Here is a 14,180-nt window from a genome sequence, read left to right on the forward strand (position 1 = left end):
TGCATAAATAGTGTCACAGGAATGGTTCAAACACAGACAGTGAAATGAGTCAGTCTTCTTGTACTTAAGTCGGCATTGTGCTTTTTGTATTTAATTCCGATGCCATTTCTGTGTTTCATCGACAATAAGTAGGTCCAAGGGATACAGTAAACCTGAAGTGAAACATTAGAATCTATAACTAGTGTCACAGGAATGGTTCAAATCATAGTCAGTAAGAAGAATCAGTCTTCTTGTACTTAAGTCGGCATTGTGCCTTTTTTATTTAATTCCGATGCAATTTCTGTGTTTCATCGTCACTAAGAAGGTCAGTGGGATATAGTATCCTGAAGTTATGCATCGGAATTTATTACTAGTGTCACAGGAATGGTTCATATCATAGTCAATAAGAAGAGTCAGTCTTCCTGTACGTAAGTCGGCATTGTGAATTTTGTGTTTAATTCCGATACAATTTCTGTGTTTCATAGTCAATAAGAATGTCAGAGGGATACAGTAATCCTGAAGTAAAGCATCGGAATCTATGACTAGTGTCACAGGAATGGTTCAAAACATAGTCAGTAAGAAGAGTCAGTCTTCTTGTACTTAAGTCGGTATTGTGCCTTTTGTATTTAAATTCGATGCAATTTCTGTGTTTCATCGTCAATAAGAAGGTCCAAGGGATACAGTAAACCCGAAGTGAAGCATCGGAATCTATAACTAGTGTCATAGGACTGGTTCAAAACATAGTCAGTAAGAAGAGTAAGTCTTCTTGTACTTAAGTCATCATTGTGAATTTTCTATTTATTTCTGATGCTTTTTCTGTGTTTCATCGTCAATAAGAAGGCCCAAGGGATACTGTAAACCTGGAGTGAAGCATCGGAATTTATAACTAGTGTCACAGGAATGGTTCAAATCACAGACAGTAAGAGGAGTCAGACTTCTTTTACTTATGTCGGCATTGTGCCTTTTGTATTTAATTCCGATGCAATTTCCGTGTTTCATCGCCAATAAGAAGGTCCAAGGGATACAGTAAACCTGAAGTGAAGCATTAGAATCTATAACTAGTGTCACACGAATGGTTCAATTCATAGTCAGTAAGAAGAGTCAGTCTTCTTGTACTTAAGTCGGCATTGTGCCTTTTGTATTTAATTCCAATGCAATTTCTGTGTTTCATCGTCAATAAGAAGGTCCAAGGGATACTGTAAACCTGGAGTGAAGCATCGGAATTTATAACTAGTGTCACAGGAATTGTTCAAAGCACAGACAGTAAGAAGAGTCAGATTTCTTCTACTTAAGTCGGCATTGTGCCTTTTGTATTTAATTCCGATGCAATTTCTGTGTTTCATCGCCAATAAGAAGGTCCAATGGATACAGTAAACCTGAAGTGAAGCATTACACTCTATAACTAGTGTCACAGGAATGGTTCAATTCACAGTCAGTAAGAAGAGTCAGTCTTCTTGTACTTAAGTCGGCATTGTGCCTTTTGTATTTAATTCCGATACCATTTCTGTGTTTCATCGTCAATAAGAATGTCAGAGGGATACAGTAATCCTGAAGTAAAGCATCGGAATCTATGACTAGTGTCACAGGAATGGTTCAAAACATAGTCAGTAAGAAGAGTCAGTCTTCTTGTACTTAAGTCGGTATTGTGCATTTTGTATTTAATTCCGATGCAATTTCTGTGTTTCTTCGTCAATAAGAAGGTCCAAGGGATACAGTAAACCTGGAGTGAAGCATCGGAATCTATAACTAGTGTTACAGGGACGGTTCAAAACATAGACAGTAAGTTGAGTCAGTATTCTTGTACTTAATTCGGCATTGTGCAATTTCTATTTAATTCCGATGCAATTTCTGTGTTTCATCGTCAATAAGAAGGTCCAAGGGATACAGTAAACCCGAAGTGAAGCATCGGAATCTATAACTAGTGTCATAGGACTGGTTCAAAACATAGTCAGTAAGAAGAGTCAGTCTTCTTGTACTTAAGTCATCATTGTGAATTTTCTATTTATTTCTGATGCTTTTTCTGTGTTTCATCGTCAATAAGAAGGTCCAAGGGATACTGTAAACCTGGAGTGAAGCATCGGAATTTATAACTAGTGTCACAGGAATGGTTCAAATCACAGACAGTAAGAGGAGTGAGACTTCTTTTACTTATGTCGGCATTGTGCCTTTTGTATTTAATTCCGATGCAATTTCCGTGTTTCATCGCCAATAAGAAGGTCCAAGGGATACAGTAAACCTGAAGTGAAGCATTAGAATATATAACTAGTGTCACACGAATGGTTCAATTCATAGTCAGTAAGAAGAGTCAGTCTTCTTGTACTTAAGTCGGCATTGTGCTTTTTGTATTTAATTCCGATGCAATTTCTGTGTCTCATCGTCAATAAGAAGGTCCAAGGGATACAGTAAACCTGGAGTGAAGCATCGGAATCTATAACTAGTGTTACAGGTACGGTTCAAACCGTAGACAGTAAGATGAGTCAGTATTCTTGTACTTAATTCGGCATTGTGCATTTTCTATTTAATTCCGATGCAATTTCTGTGTTTCATCGTCAATAAGAAGGTCCAAGGGATACAGTAAACCCGAAGTGAGGCATCGGAATCTATAACTAGTGTCATAGGACTGGTTCAAAACATTGTCAGTAAGAAGAGTCAGTCTTCTTGTACTTAAGTCATCATTGTGAATTTTCTATTTATTTCTGATGCTTTTTCTGTGTTTCATCGTCAATAAGAAGGCCCAAGGGATACTGTAAACCTGGAGTGAAGCATCGGAATTTATAACTAGTGTCACAGGAATGGTTCAAATCACAGACAGTAAGAGGAGTCAGACTTCTTTTACTTATGTCGGCATTGTGCCTTTTGTATTTAATTCCGATGCAATTTCCGTGTTTCATCGCCAATAAGAAGGTCCAAGGGATACAGTAAACCTGAAGTGAAGCATTAGAATCTATAACTAGTGTCACACGAATGGTTCAATTCATAGTCAGTAAGAAGAGTCAGTCTTCTTGTACTTAAGTCGGCATTGTGCCTTTTGTATTTAATTCCGATACAATTTCTGTGTTTCATCGTCAATAAGAATGTCAGAGGGATACAGTAATCCTTAAGTAAAGCATCGGAATCTATGACTAGTTTCACAGGAATGGTTCAAAACATAGTCAGTAAGAAGAGTCAGTCTTCTTGTACTTAAGTCGGTATTGTGTCTTTTGTATTTAATTCCGATGCAATTTCTGTGTTTCATCGTCAATAAGAAGGTCCAAGGGATACAGTAAACCTGAGGTGAAGCATCGGAATCTATGACTAGTGTCACAGGAATGTTTCAAAACATAGACAGTAGGAAGAGTCAGTCTTCTTGTACTTAAGTCGGCATTGTGCTTTTTGTATTTAATTCCGATGCAATTTCTGTGTTTCATCGTCAATAAGAAGGTCCAAGGGATACAGTAAACCAGGAGTGAAGCATTAGAATCTATAACTGGTGTCACAGGAGTGGTTCAAATCATAGTCAGTAAGAAGAGTCAGTCTTCTTGTACTTAAGTCGGCATTGTGCCTTTTGTATTTAATTCCGATGCAATTTCTGTGTTTCATCGTCACTAAGAAGGTCAGTGGGATGTAGTAATCCTGAAGTTATGCATCGGAATTTATTACTAGTGTCACAGGAATGGTTCAAAACATAGTCAGTGAGAAGAGTCAGTCTTCTTGTACGTAAGTCGGCATTGTGAATTTTGTGTTTAATTCTGATACAATTTCTGTGTTTCATCGTCAATAAGCAGGTCCAAGGGATACTGTAAACCATGAGTGAAGCATAGGAATCTATAACTAGTGTCACAGGAATGGTTCAAAACACAGACAGTAAGAATAGTCAGTCTTCTTGTACTTAAGTCGGCATTGTGCCTTTTGTATTTAATTCCGAAGTAATTCCTGTGTTTTATAGTCAATAAAAAGGTCAGAGGGATACAGTAAACATGAAGTGAAGCATCGGAATCTATAACTAGTGTCACAGGAATGGTTCAAATCATAGTCAGTAAGAAGAGTCAGTCTTCTTGTACTTAAGTCGGCATTGTGCCTTTTGTATTTAATTCCGATGCAATTTCTGTGTTTCATCGTCAATATGAAGGTCTAAGGGATACAGTAAACCTGGAGTGAAGCATTAGAATCTATAACTAGTGTCACAGGAATGGTTCAAATCATAGTCAGTAAGAAGAGTCAGTCTTCTTGTACTTAAGTCGGCATTTTGCCTTTTGTATTTAATTCCGATGCAATTTCTGCGTTTCATCGTCACTAAGAAGGTCAGTGGGATATAGTAGTCCTGAAGTTAAGCATCGGAATCTATAACTAGTGTCACAGGAATGGTTCAAAACATAGTCAGTAAGAAGAGTCAGTCTTCTTGTAGTTAAGTCGGTATTGTGCCTTTTCTATTTAATTCCGATGCAATTTCTGTGTTTCATCGTCAATAAGAAGGTCCAAGGGATACAGTAAACCTGAAGTGAAGCATCGGAATTTATAACTAGTGTCACAGGAATGGTTCAAAACATAGTCAGTATGAGGAGTCACTTTTCTTGTACGTAAGTCGGCATTGTGAATTTTGTATTTAATTCCGATGCAATTTCTGTGTTTCATCGTCAATAAGAAGGTCAGAGGAATACAGTAATCCTGTGGTAAAGCATCGGAATCTATGACCAGTGTCACAGGAATGTTCAAAACATAGTCAGTAAGAAGAGTCAGTCTTCTTGTACTTAAGTCGGTATTGTGCCTTTTGTATTTAATTCCGATGCAATTTCTGTGTTTCATCGTCGATAAGAAGGTTTAAGGGATACAGTAAACCTGAAGTGAAGCATCGGAATCTCTGACTAGTGTCGCAGGAATGGTTCACAGCATAGACAGCAGGAAGAGTCAGTCTACTTGTACTTAAGTCGGCATTGTGCTTTTGGTATTTAATTCCGTTGCAATTTCTGTGTTTCATCGTCAATAAGAAGGTCCAAGGGATACAGTAATCCAGGAGTGAAGCATCGGAATCTCTAACTAGTGTCACAGGGACGGTTCAAACCATAGTCAGTAAGATGAGTCAGTATTCTTGTACTTAATTCGGCATTGTGCATTTTCTATTTAATTCCGATGCAATATCTGTGTTTCATCGTCAATAAGAAGGTCCAAGGGATACAGTAAACCCGACGTGAAGCATCGGAATCTATAACTAGTGTCACAGGAATGGTTAAAAACATAGTCAGTAAGAAGAGTCAGTCTTCTTGTACTTAAGTCATCATTGTGAATTTTCTATTTATTTCTGATGCTTTTTCTGTGTTTCATCGTAAATAAGAAGGTCCAAGGGATCCTGTAAACCTGGAGTGAAGCATCGGAATCTATAACTAGTGTCACAATAATGGTTCAAACCACAGACAGTAAGAAGGGTCAGACTTCTTTTACTTAAGTCGGCATTGTGCCTTTTGTATTTAATTCCGATGCAATTTCTGTGTTTCATCGTCAATAAGAAGGTCCAAGGGATACAGTAAACCTTGAGTGAAGCATCAGAGTCTATAACTAGTGTCACAGGAATGGTTCAAAACATAGACAGTAAGAAGAGTCAGTCTTCTTGTCCTTAATTCGGCATTGTGCCTTTTGTATTTAATTCCGATGCAATTTCTGTGTTTCATCGTCAATAAGAAGGTCCAAGGGATACAGTATACCTGAAGTGAAGCATCGAAATCGAAAACTAGTCTCACAGGAATTGTTCAAAACATAGACAGTAAGCAGAGTCAGTCTTCTCGTACTTAGGTCGGCATTGTGATTTTTATTTAATTCGGATGCAATTTCTGTGTTTCATCGTCAATAAGAAGGTCCAAGGGATACAGTAAACCTAGAGTGAAGCATCGGAATCTATATCTAGTGTCAAAGGAATGGTTCAAAACATAGACAGTATGAAGAGTCAGTCTTCTTGCACTTAAGTCGGCATTCTGCCTTTTGTATTTAATTCCGATGTAATTTCTGTATTTTATCGTCAATATGAGGGTCAGAGGGATACAAGAAACATGAAGTGAAGCATCGGAATCAATAACTAGTGTCACAGGAATGGTTCAAAACATAGTCAGTAAGAATAGTCAGTCTCCTTGTACTTAAGTCGGCATTGTGCCTTTTGTGTTTAATTCCGATGCAATTTCTGTGTTTCACCGTCAATATGAAGGTCTAAGGGATACAGTATACCTGGAGTGAAGCATCGGATTGCATAAATAGTGTCACAGGAATGGTTCAAACATAGACAGTGAAATGAGTCAGTCTTCTTGTACTTAAGTCGGCATTGTGCCTTTTGTATTTAATTCCGATGCAATTTCTGTGTTTCATCGCCAATACGTAGGTCCAAGGGATACAGTAAACCTGAAGTGAAGCGTTAGAATCTATAACTAGTGTCACAGGAATGGTTCAAATCATAGTCAGTAAGAAGAGTCAGTCTTCTTGTACTTAAGTCGGCATTGTGATTTTTGTATTTAATTCCGATGCAATTTCTGTGTTTCATCGTCGCTAAGAAGGTCAGTGGGATATAGTATCCTGAAGTTATGCATCGGAATTTATTACTAGTGTCACAGGAATGGTTCAAATCATAGTCAATAAGAAGAGTCAGTCTTCCTGTACGTAAGTCGGCATTGTGAATTTTGAGTTTAATTCCGATACAATTTCTGTGTTTCATCGTCAATAAGAATGTCAGAGGGATACAGTAATCCTGAAGTAAAGCATCGGAATCTATGACTAGTGTCACAGGAATGGTTCAAAACATAGTCAGTAAGAAGAGTCAGTCTTCTTGTACTTAATTCGGTATTGTGCCTTTTGTATTTAATTTCGATGCAATTTCTGTGTTTCATCGTCAATATGAAGGTCCAAGGGATACATTAAACCTGGAGTGAAGCATCGGAATCTATAACTAGTGTTACAGGGACGGTTCAAACCATAGACAGTAAGATGAGTCAGTATTCTTGTACTTAATTCGGCATTGTGCATTTTCTATTTAATTCCGATGCAATTTCTGTGTTTCATCGTCAATAAGAAGGTCCAAGGGATACAGTAAACCTGAAATGAAGCATCGGAATCTATAACTAGTGTCATAGGACTGGTTCAAAACATAGTCAGTAAGAAGAGTCAGTCTTCTTGTACTTAAGTCATCATTGTGAATTTTCTATTTATTTCTGATGCTTTTTCTGTGTTTCATCGTCAATAAGAAGGTCCAAGGGATACTGTAAACTTGGAGTGAAGCATCGGAATTTATAACTAGTGTCACAGGAATGGTTCAAATCACAGACAGTAAGAGGAGTCAGACTTCTTTTACTTATGTCGGCATTGTGCCTTTTGTATTTAATTCCGATGCAATTTCCGTGTTTCATCGCCAATAAGAAGGTCCAAGAGATACAGTAAACCTGAAGTGAAGCATTAGAATCTATAACTAGTGTCACACGAATGGTTCAATTCATAGTCAGTAAGAAGAGTCAGTCTTCTTGTACTTAAGTCAGCATTGTGCCTTTTGTATTTAATTCCGATGCAATTTCTGTGTTTCATCGTCAATAAGAAGGTCCAAGGGATACTGTAAACCTGGAGTGAAGCATCGGAATTTATAACTGGTGTCACAGGAATTGTTCAAAAAACAGACAGTAAGAAGAGTCAGATTTCTTTTACTTAAGTCGGCATTGTGCCTTTTGTATTTAATTCCGATGCAATTTCTGTGTTTCATCGCCAATAAGAAGGTCCAATGGATACAGTAAACCTGAAGTGAAGCATTAGACTCTATAACTAGTGTCACAGGAATGGTTCAATTCATAGTCAGTAAGAAGAGTCAGTCTTCTTGTACTTAAGTCGGCATTGTGCCTTTTGTATTTAATTCCGATACAATTTCTGTGTTTCATCGTCAATAAGGATGTCAGAGGGATACAGTAATCCTGAAGTAAAGCATCGGAATCTATGACTAGTGTCACAGGAATGGTTCAAAACATAGTCAGTAAGAAGAGTCAGTCTTCTTGTACTTAAGTCGGTATTGTGCATTTTGTATTTAACTCCGATGCAATTTCTGTGTTTCATCGTCAATAAGAAGTTCCAAGGGATACAGTAAACCTGGAGTGAAGCATCGGAATCTATAACTAGTGTTACAGGGACGGTTCAAACCATAGACAGTAAGATGAGTCAGTATTCTTGTACTTAATTCGGCATTGTGCATTTTCTATTTATCTCCGATGCAATTTCTGTGTTTCATCGTCAATAAGAAGGTCCAAGGGATACAGTAAACCCGAAGTGAAGCATCGGAATCTATAACTAGTGTCATAGGACTGGTTCAAAACATAGTCAGTAAGAAGAGTCAGTCTTCTTGTACTTAAGTCATCATTGTGAATTTTCTATGTATTTCTGATGCTTTTTCTGTGTTTCATCGTCATTAAGAAGGTCCAAGGGATACTGTAAACCTGGAGTGAAGCATCGGAATTTATAACTAGTGTCACAGGAATGGTTCAAATCACAAACAAAGTAAGAGGAGTCAGACTTCTTTTACTTATGTCGCCATTGTGAATTTTGTATTTAATTCCCATGCAATTTCCGTGTTTCATCGCCAATAAGAAGGTCCAAGGGATACAGTAAACCTGAAGTGAAGCATTAGAATCTATAACTAGTGTCACACGAATGGTTCAATTCATAGTCAGTTAGAAGAGTCAGTCTTCTTGTACTTAAGTCGGCATTGTGCCTTTTGTATTAAATTCCGATGCAATTTCTGTGTTTCATCGTCAATAAGAAGGTCCAACGGATACAGTAAACCTGGAGTGAAGCATCGGAATCTATAACTAGTGTTACAGGTACGGTTCAAACCATAGACAGTAAGATGAGTCAGTATTCTTGTACTTAATTCGGCATTGTGCATTTTCTATTTAATTCCGATGCAATTTCTGTGTTTCATCGTCAATAAGAAGGTCCAAGGGATACAGTAAACCCGAAGTGAAGCATCGGAATCTATAACTAGTGTCACAGGACTGGTTCAAAACATAGTCAGTAAGAAGAGTCAGTCTTCTTGTACTTAAGTCATCATTGTGAATTTTCTATTTATTTCTGATGCTTTTTCTGTGTTTCATCGTCAATAAGAAGGTCCAAGGGATACTGTAAACCTGGAGTGAAGCATCGGAATTTATAACTAATGTCACAGGAATGGTTCAAATCACAGTCACTAAGAGGAGTCTGACTTCTTTTACTTATGTCGGCATTGTGCCTTTTGTATTTAATTCCGATGCAATTTCCGTGTTTCATCGCCAATAAGAAGGTCCAAGGGATACAGTAAACCTGAAGTGAAGCATTAGAATCTATAACTAGTGTCACACGAATGGTTCAATTCATAGTCAGTAAGAAGAGTCAGTCTTCTTGTACTTAAGTCGGCATTGTGCCTTTTGTATTTAATTCCGATGCAATTTCTGTGTTTCATCGGCAATAAGAAGGTCCAAGGGATACTGTAAATCTGGAATGAAGCATCGGAATTTATAACTAGTGTCACAGGAATTGTTCAAAACACAGACAGTGAGAAGAGTCATATTTCTTTTACTTAAGTCGGCATTGTGCCTTTTGTATTTAATTCCGATGCAATTTCTGTGTTTCATCGCCAATAAGAAGGTCCAATGGATACAGTAAATCTGAAGTGAAGCATTAGACTCTATAACTAGTGTCACAGGAATGGTTCAATTCATAGTCAGTAAGAAGAGTCAGTCTTCTTGTACTTAAGTCGGCATTGTGCCTTTTGTATTTAATTCCGATACAATTTCTGTGTTTCATCGTTAATAAGAATGTCAGAGGGATTCAGTAATCCTGAAGTAAAGCATCGGAATCTATGACTAGTGTCACAGGAATGGTTCAAAGCATAGTCAGTAAGAAGAGTCAGTCTTCTTGTACTTAAGTCGGTATTGTGCCTTTTGTATTTAATTCCGATGCAATTTCTGTGTTTCATCGTCAATAAGAAGGTCCAAGGGATACAGTAAACCTGAGGTGAAGCATCGGAATCTATGACTAGTGTCACAGGAATGGTTCAAAGCATAGACAGTAGGAAGAGTCAGTCTTCTTGTACTTAAGTCGGCATTGTGCTTTTTGTATTTAATTCCGATGCAATTTCTGTGTTTCATCGTCAATAAGAAGGTCCAAGGGATACAGTAAACCTGGAGTGAAGCATCGGAATCTATAACTAGTGTCACAGGGACGGTTCAAACCATAGACAGTAAGATCAGTCAGTATTCTTGTACTTAATTCGGCATTGTGCATTTTCTACTTAATTCCGATGCAATTTCTGTGTTTCATCGTCAATAAGAAGGTCCAAGGGATACAGTAATCCCGAAGTGAAGCATCGGAATCTATAACTGGTCTCACAGGAATGGTTCAAAACATAGTCAGTAAGAAGAGTCAGTCTTCTAGTACTTAAGTCATCATTGTGCATTTTCTATTTATTTCTGATGCTTTTTCTGTGTTTCAACGTCAATAAGAAGGTCCAAGGGATTCTGTAGACCTGGAGTGATGCATCGGAATTTATAACTAGTGTCACAGGAATGGTTCAAATCATAGTCAGTAAGAAGAGTCAGTCTTCTTGTACTTAAGTCGGCATTGTGCCTTTTGTATTTAATTCCGATGCAATTTCTGTGTTACATCGTCAATATGAAGGTCTAAGGGATACAGTAAACCAGGAGTGAAGCATCGGAATCTATAACTAGTGTCACAGGAATGGTTCAAATCATAGTCAGTAAGAAGAGTCAGTCTTCTTGTACTTAAGTCGGCATTGTGCCTTTTGTATTTAATTCCGATGCAATTTCTGTGTTGCATCGTCAATATGAAGGTCTAAGGGATTTAGTAAACCTGGAGTGAAGCATTAGAATCTATAACTAGTGTCACAGGAATGGTTCAAATCATAGTCAGTAAGAAGAGTCAGTCTTCTTGTACTTAAGTCGGCATTTAGCTTTTTGTATTTAATTCCGATGCAATTTCTGTGTTTCATCGTCAATAAGAAGGTCCAAGGGATACAGTAAACCTGAACTGAAGCATCGAAATCTGAAACTAGTCTCACAGGAATTGTTCAAAACATAGACAGTAAGCAGAGTCAGTCTTCTCGTACTTAGGTCAGCATAGTGATTTTTATTTAAGTCGGATGCAATTTCTGTGTTTCATCGTTAATAAGAAGGTCCAAGGGATACAGTAAACCTAGAGTGAAACATCGGAATCTATATCTAGTGTCAAAGGAATGGTTCAAAAATAGACAGTAAGAAGAGTCAGTCTTCTTGTACTTAAGTCGGCATTGTGCCTTTTGTATTTAATTCCGATGTAATTTCTGTATTTTTTCGTCAATATGAGGATCAGAGGGATACAAGAAACATGAAGTGAAGCATTGGAATCTATAACTAGTGTCACAGGAATGGTTCAAAGCATAGTCAGTAAGAAGGGTCAGTCTTCTTGTACTTAAGTCGGCATTGTGCCTTTTGTGTTTAATTCCGATGCAATTTCTGTGTTTCACCGTCAATATGAAGGTCTAAGGGATACAGTAAACCTGGAGTGAAGCATCGGATTGCATAAATAGTGTCACAGGAATGGTTCAAAACATAGACAGTGAAGTGAGTCAGTCTTCTTGTACTTAAGTCGGCATTGTGCCTTTTGTATTTAATTCCGATGCAATTTCTGTGTTTCATCGCCAATAAGTAGCTCCAAGGGATACAGTAAAACTGAAGTGAAGCATTAGAATCTATAACTAGTGTCACAGGAATGGTTCAAATCATAGTCAGTAAGAAGAGTCAGTCTTCTTGTACTTAAGCCGGCATTGTGCCTTTTGTATTTAATTCCGATGCAATTTCTGTGTTTCATCGACACTAAGAAGGTCAGTGGGATATAGTAATCCTGAAGTTATGCATCGGAATTTATTACTAGTGTCGCAGGAATGGTTCAAATCATAGTCAATAAGAAGAGTCAGTCTTCCTGTACGTAAGTCGTCATTGTGAATTTTGTGTTTAATTCCGATACAATTTCTGTGTTTCATCGTCAATAAGAATGTCAGAGGGATACAGTAATCCTGAAGTAAAGCATCGGAATCTATGACTAGTGTCACAGGAATGGTTCAAAACACAGACAGTAAGAAGAGTCAGACTTCTTTTACCTAAGTCGGCATTGTGCCCTTTGTATTTAATTCCGATGTAATTCCTGTGTTTTATAGTCAATAAGAAGGTCAGAGGGATACAGTAAACATGAAGTGAAGCATCGGAATCTATAACTAGTGTCACAGGAATGGTTCAAATCATAGTCAGTAAGAAGAGTCAGTCCTCTTGTACTTTAGTCGGCATTGTGCCTTTTGTATGTAATTCCGATGAAATTTCTGTGTTTCATCGTCAATATGAAGGGCTAAGGGATACAGTAAACCTGGAGTGAAGCATTAGAATCTATAACTAGTGTCACAGGAATGGTTCAAATCATAGTCAGTAAGAAGAGTCAGTCTTCTTGTACTTAAGTCTGCATTGTGCCTTTTGTATTTAATTTCGATGCAATTTCTGTGTTTCATTGTCACTAAGAAGGTCAGTGGGATATAGTAGTCCTGAAGTTAAGCATCGGAATCTATAACTAGTGTCACAGGAATGGTTCAAAACATTGTCAGTAAGAATAGTCATTCTTCTTGTAGTTAAGTCGTTATTATGCCTGTTCTATTTAATTCCGATGCAATTTCTGTGTTTCATCGTCAATAAGAAGGTCCAAGGGATACAGTAAACCTGAAGTGAAGCATCGGAATTTATAACTAGTGTCACAGGAATGGTTCGAAACATAGTCAGTAAGAAGAGTCAGTCTTCTTGTACTTCAGTCGGCATTGTGAATTTTGTATTTAATTCCGATACAATTTCTGTGTTTCATCGTAAATAAGAAGGTCAGAGGGATACAGTAATCCTGAAGTAAAGCATCGGAATCTATGACCAGTGTCACAGGAATGGTTCAAAACATAGTCAGTAAGAAGAGTCAGTCTTCTTGTACTTAAGTCGGTATTGTGCCTTTTGTATTTAATTCCGATGCAATTTCTGTGTTTCATCGTCAATAAGAAGGTCCAAGGGATACAGTAAACCCGAAGTGAAGCATCGGAAACTATAACTAGTGTCACAGGAATGGTTCAAAACATAGTCAGTAAGAAGAGTCAGTCTTCTTGTACTTAAGTCATCATTGTGCATTTTCTATTTATTTCTGATGTTTTTTCTGTGTTTCAACGTCAATAATAAGGTCCAAGGGATTCTTTAAACCTGGAGTGATGCATCGGAATTTATAACTAGTGTCACAGGAATGGTTCAAAACACAGACAGTAAGAAGAGTCAGACTTCTTTTACCTAAGTCGGCATTGTGCCTGTCGTATTTAATTCCGATGCAATTTCTGTGTTTCATGGTCAATAAGACGGTCCAAGGGATACAGTAAACCGTGAGTGAAGCATCAGAGTCTATAACTAGTGTCACAGGAATGGTTCAAAACATAGACAGTAAGAAGAGTCAGTCTTCTTGTACTTAAGTCGGCATTGTGCCTTTTGTATTTAATTCCGATGTAATTCCTGTGTTTTATAGTCAACAAGAAGGTCAGAGGGATACAGTAAACATCAAGTGAAGCATCGGAATCTATAACTAGTGTCACAGGAATGGTTCAAATCATAGTCAGTAAGAAGAGTCAGTCTTCTTGTACTTTAGTCGGCACTGCGCCTTTTGTATTTAATTCCGATGAAATTTCTGTGTTTCATCGTCAATATGAAGGGCTAAGGGATACAGTAAACCTGGAGTGAAGCATTAGAATCTATAACTAGTGTCACAGGAATGGTTCAAATCATAGTCAGTAAGAAGAGTCAGTCTTCTTGTACTGAAGTCTGCTTTGTGCCTTTTGTATTTAATTTCGATGCAATTTCTGTGTTTTATTGTCACTAAGAAGGTTGTGGGATATAGTAGTCCTGAAGTTAAGCATCGGAATCTATAACTAGTGTCACAGGAATTGTTCAAAACATTGTTAGTAAGAATAGTCAGCCTTCTTGTAGTTAAGTCGGTGTTATGCCTGTTCTATTTAATTGCGATGCAATTTCTGTGTTTCATCGTCAATAAGAAGGTCCAAGGGATACAGTAAACCTGAAGTGAAGCATCGGAATTTATAACTAGTGTCACAGGAATGGTACGAAACATAGTCAGTAAGAAGAGTCAGTCTTCTTGGACTTCAGCCGGCATTGTGAATT

The sequence above is a fragment of the Schistocerca piceifrons genome, unplaced genomic scaffold (assembly GCF_021461385.2).
Source record: "Schistocerca piceifrons isolate TAMUIC-IGC-003096 unplaced genomic scaffold, iqSchPice1.1 HiC_scaffold_1544, whole genome shotgun sequence".
In the NCBI taxonomy this organism is placed as follows: Eukaryota; Metazoa; Arthropoda; class Insecta; order Orthoptera; family Acrididae; genus Schistocerca; species Schistocerca piceifrons.